Source organism: Hemitrygon akajei, unplaced genomic scaffold, assembly GCF_048418815.1.
Source record: "Hemitrygon akajei unplaced genomic scaffold, sHemAka1.3 Scf000045, whole genome shotgun sequence".
NCBI classification, from domain to species: Eukaryota; Metazoa; Chordata; class Chondrichthyes; order Myliobatiformes; family Dasyatidae; genus Hemitrygon; species Hemitrygon akajei.
Window position 1 is genome coordinate 1,675,076 of NW_027331931.1, and position 9,383 is coordinate 1,684,458.

The window sequence follows — 9,383 nt, forward strand, 5'->3', positions numbered from 1 at the left end:
AATAACCCTTGCTGACAAGAAATATGGAACAGCTCGTCAAGAAGAAGAAAGGAAGATACTTAAGGTTTAGGATCAGATAGGGTTATGGCGAGTCACAATGTAGACAGAAAAGAATTTAACAATGGACTTCAAAGTTAGAAGCGGAGTAAAGATGCACTAAGATAAGTAAAGAACAGGAGGAAACCTGATAGAGTGTAGGCAGATCAGAGGTAAAAGAGGAAAACTTGTGTCTGGAGTCCAAGGAGGCAGTGAAGCTCCTCACTGAATACATTGATCAATGTGAACACAGCTTAAAAAGACAGATATGCTCGAACATGCCGACGCTGAAAAGAGGATGCGATAGAAACTTGGAAAACATGATAGATGATTCCCCGATACCGGAAGGGATATACTCCAGGTAATAGATGATTCCCCGATACCGGAAGGGATATACCCCAGGTGATAGATGATTCCCCGATAGCGGAAGGGATATACTCCAGGTAATAGATGATTCCCCGATACCGGAAGGGATATATTCCAGGTGATAGATGATTCCCAGATACCGGAAGGGATATACTCCAGGTAATTTTGGAAGGCGAGCTCAGATATTGTTGTGCTTTTGGGCAGGATATTTGTGTCTTCGCAGGCCATGGAAGTAGAACTAGAAAATTGGAGGGTGGAAAATGTTATTCATTTGTTGACGAAAAATAATAGGGATACTTCTTGGAATTATTGACCAGGGAGTCTTACATCAGTAGTGGGTAAACTACTGGAGGGTATTATTGAAGAAGGAATTTATGAGTATTTAGAGAAACGTAGTCTGGTTAAGGACAGACAACATGATATGTTGTCCTTTATGAGTCAGATTGAATTATTTGAAAAAGTGAAAATAAAACAAACAGAAGAATCAGAACAGTCGATGTGGGTGCATTAATTACGGTCAAGTATTTGATCAGCTCCCCAAAGTGGACGCATTCAGAAAGTCAGAGGCATGGAATCGAGGGAAACCTGGTTGTGTTGATTCAGGATTGGCTTCCTAACAGAAGGCAGATGATGTCGTAGACAGAATGAATTCTGGATGGAAGACAGCGAGCAGCCGTGTTCCGCATGCAGAGTCGAAATTTCGGTACACTTCATAACTTTCTTTCGAGTTTGCAGTTAAACTGCTGAAATAGGGCTGAGGGAAATAGTCGATTTAATCTGAACACAGAGCAGCAGCTGGATAATTTATGGAGTTAAGACTGACGACGTAAGCAAATCGCTGAACGATTGACTGGACCGGCACGTTGTCTAAACTGACCTGTCATTTACGTATTACAGGGCAAATGCAACATTGACTTCAAAGCACTACAACTCAAAACCAGCATTTCAATGTGTTCAGCAGCAGCTTTTGCTGCTCATTAAAATAACCAGCCTTTGCAAAATGCCAATTTCAAATTCCCAATTGAAGTACACACCATTTTATCATAATGCCAATTTACCTCTGAATCGTGGTTTTATCGCATCCAGTGCAGACACGCTCATATTTCGATCTATTTAACCCTGAATCCACAAGGCCCGTGCGGAATCCGTGTCTCCATCTAAAATCATTAATATATGAAACACACAAATCTACACAAACTAAAATCGCAGCGAAAGCAAAGCAAATATCCAGGCTTACACTTGTCTTCCTTCAAAACCATCACAGGCAATTGGGGAATGCAGAATAAACAACTTCAAAAGTTTCCATCTTCTCATGCAATAACCATCCATTATCTCAGTCTCCATGCTTCAGTGTGTGCGAGGCCAGAGGGATCGAACAGTATCAAAGACTGTCTAGATTGGTCGGTGCTGTGAGACACTGAAGTTCTAACCTAGACATACAGTCAGTCAGCCATAGGAAACCACTGCACAGAAACAGGGTCTCCAGCCCGTCAGATCCGGGAGGAATTGTTTAAACTGCCTACTGACATCGACCTCACCCGGACCGTGGCCATCCATATCCCTCTCATCCGTGTACTTCTCCAATCATCTCCTAAATGTTGACATCGGAATCTCAATTATCATTTGTGTTGGCAACACTCTGACCACCCTCTGAGTGAAAAGGTTTTCACTCATGTTTCCCTTAAACATTTCACATTTCACCCTTCACCCATGATTTCCAGTTGTATTCTCGCCCAACATCAGTGGATAAACCCCTCTTGCATTTACACTCTCTATACGCCTCATAATGTTGTATACCTCTATCAAATCTCCCCTCTGTCTTCTACCCGCTCGGGAATAAAATGCTGACATATGTAATCTTTCCTTTTAATTAAAAACATTCAGTCCGTCACGGCACTAGCCGTGTAATTTTTTTCTGCATTATTTTAACTTTATTTTCATTTTTCGCGCACACAGTATTCCAAATTAGGCCCCGATAAAGCCTTAAACAACAGCAAGGTAACGTCACAACTCCTGCACTCAGTACTTTGGTCTATGAAAGCCAATGTGCGAAAATCTTTTTTTTTTATGACCCTGTCTTACTCTGGTGTAACTTTCATTGAATTATGGACCTGCATTCCCAGATTCGTTTGTTCTATCGTACTCCTCAGTGCCCTATTTCTCATTGTGTCAGACCAACCCTGTCTGGTCCGCCAAAGTGCAAGATCTAACTCTTGTCTGTGTTAAATGCGATCTGACATTTTCCAACCCATTTTTCCAGCTGGTCCAGATTCCGTTTCATGCTTCGGTACTCTTCCTCGCTGTCGACTACACCCGCAATGTTGCTGTCATCGGCAAATTTGCTGATCTTGTTAACGACATTATCATCCAGATAGTTGATAAAGATTACAAATAACAACGGGCACAAGAACGATCCCTGGGGCACTCCACTCATCACAGGTCCGCAGTCAGAGAGACAACCATCCATTACCACACTCTAGCTTCCCCAACGTATCCAATGGCGAATCCAATTTGCTACCTCATCGTAAAAGCCAAACGACTGAACCTTCTCGAACATCCTCCCATATGGAACCTTGAGAAATTCCTTGCTGAAGTCCCTGTTAGACGGCATCCACTGCCTTGCCTTCCACACCATTCCTGGTAACTACCTCTTAAAGCTCTGTGAGATTGGTTAGACATGACCTACTACGCACGGGCCCATTCTGACTATCGCTAATGTTCTTGTTTGTCCAGTTACTTCCCTTCATACTCCATGACCAGCGTAGTCTGAACAACAAGGACAATTCATCATTACATAATACTGGGCGAGTCCCTACCAAGCAAAGCTATCGGGATCATCCAGCGGTCGGGACTGATATTTATGGCCTAATATTTTTTTAATTCTCCTGCACTTTATTATCCGACGCATTGAGAGTAGTCTGGAAGAGCTAGGCGTTGTAGCTTTAAATCATTAATCGATTTACTAAACTATAGCAAGATACGGTACGCTCGGTCGAACACAGAACATAGAATATTACAGCACAATACACAAGGTTCTGATAGGCTTTCAACTAATGTAAGTTCGATCTAACACATCCCCGCTGCATCTCCATCAGAATCAAAGATTTCAAAGGTACATTTAAAGAATCAGAACAGATTTAATATCACAGACATACGTCGCGAAATTGTTAACTTTACGGTAGCAGTACAATGAAATACAGGATAAATAAATATAGAGAAAACAAAACTGAGATACAGGTGGCGGCGGGGAAAAAAGCTGTTCCTGAATCGCTGAGCATGAGCTTTCAGGCTTCTGTATCTCCTTCCCGATGGTAACACTGTGTAGAGGGCGCGTCCTGTTAGTGGGCAATGTTAATGATGGGCGCCACTGTGACAAGAATCATCCCTTGTAACAATGATCAATGAGATACAGAGAATCTGTATTTACCAACAAGTATTTTTTATTATTTCTACTAAAAGCACGTAGATTTACACACTGTCGCTGACAGCAACATTGCGGGTGTAGTCGACAGTGATGATGGGTACCGGAGCATGAAACGGAATCTGGACCAGCTGGAAAAATGGGTTGAGAACACTTGTCTTAACAAGTAGCTACTCTTCTGAGCATGGTCTCGGGTTTATTCCTCTGATTAGATTGTCCCAGAGTCAAGAATCAGTTCAGAGTCCACGCCCTTCACATAACAAATGGCGACTTGTTTGAGAATGGTCTCAGGTTTAGCAGATCATTACCTGAAGCTTCCTGTGTCCACATTCAGCTCCTGTGATTAAATTATTCCAGTGCAAGAATCAGTTCATAGCCAACAAAATGGGGGGAAACAGAGAGAACTGGTTTGTATGCTTCCCTGTCCTTGATCAGTCTGTAGTTTCTTTTGGCCAACAATGTTTAATGAGCCATGCAATCTGACACGACGGTATCTTTCTCGGGTCGGCTGTCGTCTGTATGCACCAGGGCGGATGATGGAGGTTTTGTAGAGATGCCCAGTGCTGTAGGGTCGAAGGGGTTTACAGAAATGCGGTGTGATGTAGGGGTTGGAACGGTTTTGTTACGTACCCTGTAACGGGTTAAAAGAACCAGCATAAATGGAACACACCTGGAGTCTGGTATTGTTACAAATAAAACACTGTTCAGTAGTATCTACGTAATCTCGTAATATAAAACCTGATAAATCAAACAGGTTAGCAGAGTTTATGCAAATGTAAGTGTGTAAATATAAAACCCCAAACTTCTTCAGCTTAGGTGGTCAATGATACCGTCTTACGATGGTGTAGGAATGACGTCAGTTCAGTTCGTGATATTAAGTTGAGTAGAATTGAGGAGAGAGAGAGAGAGAGAGAGGTGATTTGTTTTCCAAGTAAGCTGATGTCGTCGATATTTTCGTTTCCTTCCGAAGTCGTGTTAAAGTTTTGTGATCACACAAAAGAGTACCGCCTTCACGCAGTAAAGCTATCAAAGGTTAAACACACCGATAACATTCCACCGGTCACCCCTTTCCCACACTGCGATCAAAACCCACCCTTTCGTGGGCAGTGAAAGCTCATCCAGTGTCTATTTCTTCAGTATTTCTGTCCGTGTCTTCCGTGTGTCTCTGTGTCTGTGTGAAAAGCCAGCTGACCGTGTATATATCCCAAACATGCTGAGCGCCAGCTGTCCATTATATAGCCCCGTCATTCCGTAACCATGGCGACTCACGAGCTGCTCGGTGCTCTCACTCTCTGAATCGGTGTACACCAACTCTCTCTCTTTTTAAAGACACAGTCCATATTGAATACACCTTAGCATCTCGTCACAGTTTTTACAGATAGCGAGGGGTGTCAGCACACTTCTCCACCAATGTGGAAATGCAGTTTACTTGTAGTACCAAACTGGCATTTCTGTCTGTAACAAAATGAAACCCGTCTTGTGTCGGAGTGTTTTGCTAATAAAGTTCGTGCAACATTATGCTGCGTGATCCTGAGTACCTGACTGCCGACCGCAGGCCCTACACTATGATGGCAGAATATGGAATTAAAGGCAAAACTTTTGGCAGTGCGGAGGATCAGAGGGATCTTGGGGTCCGAGTCCCCAGAACACACAAAGCTGCTACACAGGTTGACTCTGTGGTTAAGATGGCATATAGTGCATTGGCCTTCATCATTTGTGGGATTGAGTTTAAGAGCTGAGAGGCAATGTTGCAGCTATATAGGACCCACTTGGAGTACTGTGCTCAGTTATAGTTGCCTCACTACAGGAAGGACATGGAAACCATAGAAAGGGTGCAGAGGAGATTTACAAGGATGTTGTCTGAATTGGGGAGCATGCCTTATGAGAATAGGTTGAGTGACCTCGGCCTTCTTCTCCGTGGAGCGATGGAGGATGAGAGGTCGCCTGATAGAGGTGTACAAGATAATGAGAGGCATTGATCATGTGGACAGTCAGAGGCTTTCCCCAGGGCTGAAATGGCTAGCATGAGAGGGCATAGTTTACGGTGCTTGGAAGTAAGTACAGAGGAGATGTCAGGGGTAAGGTTTTTATTTTACACAGAGAAAGGTGAGTGCATGGAATTGGCTGCCGGCGGCGGTGGTGGAGGCGGAAACGATACGGTCTGTTAAGAGACTCCTGGATGGTTACATGGAGCTTAGAAAAAGAGGGCTATGGGTAAAGCCTAGGTAGTTCTAAGGTAGGGACATGTTCGGCACAGCTCTGTGGGCCGAGGGGCCCATATTGTGCTGTAGGTTTTTTGTGTTTCTACTCAGAAGACGGCCACTGGGTTTGTCCAATCTTCCATTAATTTGCTCTTACTAATCAATCCCAAATGCCGATTGGCCACTAGTTGATTGGTCACCGATTGCTCTATTGCACTGCCGTGAGCTGCCCCTCGGACAATGAGCCTTATTGAAGTTCCTTCCTCTCCAAATTTCCGATGTCCAGGTTGGCCACTAGTCAAAGCTACCGGACTTACCTCTCAGTGATGGCCATGTCAATGACAGCAACATGACACTGGCAACCGAGTACATTTTCTTAGACAAGACACCTGCCAAATCTAATGCCACTCCCCTTCGCACTACATATGGACTGCCGTCTATGTATGCATATTGATCTGTTGTCCCCACATGTTCATTGATCTCTTTCCCTCTCTGCAATGTGAATACTCCAGTTGAAGCAATCTCCTGCGTGTGTGTTTCTATTTGATATGTAGTTACACAGACACAATGCAGGCTGACATTTGAGTACAGAAGTGATGACCATAAGTTTCTCTATTCCTCCAACCCTGAGACAATTCTAGATCTAGATTCTGTGTTGTCCTCACAGTTCCAGTCCAAGAAACACATTTGTCTCTTTCATATTTTGCAAGGGACATGTAAGAAACGGCAAGAAAAAAATACACAGATATAGTTGTTACTAAAAATTTTATTGGTGGCTTATTATACAAATTCCCCAAGTGAAGATGCTGTACCTATCTGCACGCAATGCAACAAGGACTGCTCACTTGGAATAACTTTACAATTGACTTAAATTGCGGTGCTCTTGACAATATTGTAATGTCATTATGGGTGCAGTAAGAATTAGGCTGAGTGATGACACCTGACAGCTTTACAAACATTTGAAGAATGTAGAAAGTCACCAACCCTATGAATTAATGTATCCTCCAATATAATTTAGGAATTAACCATCTTACATTGCATAAACAACTGATTAACACATGTTTACAAACTGCATTGCATTCCAACAGTTGCTACATGCTATCATGACTCATGCGGTCCTTTCCGTGGATGCAGACTTCTGGGAAGCATGAACACACTTCAGATTAGCATCATGCACCGCAGCCCACATCAGTAGCAGTTCGAAAGGCCGAAAACGGTGCACTAGCATTAACTCACGGTAATAGCAAGGATTGAAAGAGTCATCTTGGGTTGAAGGAACACTGATTCCAGCTGTCCTGAATCCGCTATGGGAGTGTGGAGCTAGTCCAGCCTTGGCCAGACACATCCCCAAAAATACATCATCAATGGGGTATAGTTCAAGGTCTTGGGCTATGTGGTAAATGATATGAGCTGTATACACAGACATAAGTATGCCCCCTCCACCAATGTATGGTGGGTACGACTTGATGGTGGTCACTATTTCTGGCACATAATACTTGCTCGACTTCTGGCGTTTGGGCCCAAACCCATAAATGAGACGGCCCACAAACAGGTGTTGGTGAACCTTCATGCCTAGCAAGTAATCAACCATGTTATCGGTGTTGGCAAAGACATCATCATCTCCATTGAAGATGAATTTAGCACTGGGGCAAAATTCACTGACCCACTGCAGCAACTTGTATTGTTTGAGGGTGAGGTTGAAAAAGGTATCCAAGAAATCCCATTGTAGGATATCTCTGTGTTCTCTGTTTTCCATGGCTAACAGCTGATTCAATTTCCTACTTTCTTTTTGCTCAGGAGAGACACCAGAGATAAAGACTCTCTTAATTAGGACCCCATTGAATTCGCGTTCTCTGCCCCATGTCTTCCTTACCATTTCCCGCCGATCCTGGTTGAAAGGGTGAGATTTGATCACCAGGAGCAGGAAGACATTCTGAGATCCTTCTCGACCACCACATTTGTCTGGGACATTTTGAATCATGTTAAATTCTCGACAGTGTTTATACATCAAGAAGTTTTTTATGTGCTCTTTCTCTTGATGAAATGAGGACAGGTGCAGCAATGTCCTGTTCGCGTGGCACTTTGACTTGAGCACTGATTCAGTTGCATCAGCAGTAACAACCTTGGGCAGATCTTTGCGATGAACAGTTTCTGCAATATCATCAGTCTCTCGACGTTGGGCATTATCCCAGAACATGAAGAACAATCCCAGAGTAATCAAAACACCCAGCACTACTTTCTCATAGAATCGCCAACGTCCTCCCATCTTTCACCTGAAGTAGAGAAAAATATGGATTAATTCAAAGAAAACTTTACATTTACATGATGCTTGAGAAGAATGAGAAGTTTAAGCTGTAATTAGGTTCACTAATGCTTTGTAATATTGACCTCAAAATGGTGGTGAGGTAAGGAATAGGCAGGGCCCGGCACGCTGCTGAAAGTTTAATTGACCTGAAGCAGTCCATCCCAGCAGAAGGACAAATCTACCTATAGGATACCATCTCTGTCATTAAACTGAAAATCGCATAGTTTCTTTCTGGGCCTTAAAGGTATATGATTCCAAAGGGTTTATTCCACCTCGCTTCACAGGTCTCATCACTCCTCTCGGGGCTTAAACTGAACTGAGACAAAGAGCAATATAGCACAATGCAGACATTTTGGCCCATGATGTTGCACCGAACTTTTAATCTGCTCCAAGATCAATTGATCCCTACTCTCTCAAATAGCTGTCCATTTTTCTTTCATCCATGTGTCTATCTAAAAGCCTCTTAAATCTCACTGATGCATCTACCCTTATCACTACCCAGGCTGTGCATTCCATACAGCCACCATTTTCTTTTTAAAAAAAATACTTCTGGCAAACCCCTATACTTTTCTCTAATCACCTTAACATTATGCCCCCTCATATTAGTCATTTCTACGCTGGGAAAATGTTGTTGGCTCTCCATTCTTCCTATGCTTCTTACCAGCTTATACGCCTCCATCAAATCACCTCTCCCCCATCTCCCCACCCCCACCTTTGCTCTAAAGGGGAAGGTCCCAGCTCGCTCACCATTCAGGTTGAGTTCACAGGTTACTGATACTATGGAAGATGATGTATTATTGACCATTGATTAGTAACTGAATGTATGGCAGTGCAGGGAAGGTAACGTGTTAGCATAGCTACTGAAAACATCTGATTTTCATGGCATTTCAACCTGGTCTATGTATGCCTACAATAGGAGAAACAAAGAGTAGTATACTCAAGGACCTTGGCCTTTTGCTTCTATTTTAACCAGAGAATTGTATTCAAAGTTATATTAGCAGTAGCCCACCCACCCTGCCATCCATTGGTCAAGCCACTTTATGAAAGGCTGCAA

At 43.2% G+C, this 9,383-nt stretch overlaps 1 pseudogene; it reads right to left on the reverse strand.

Annotated features, from left to right (window-relative positions):
* Positions 1-7,045: 7,045 nt before the first annotated feature.
* On the reverse strand, positions 7,046-8,290 carry LOC140720574 (N-acetyllactosaminide beta-1,3-N-acetylglucosaminyltransferase 3 pseudogene; annotated as a pseudogene).
* Positions 8,291-9,383: the final 1,093 nt, after the last annotated feature.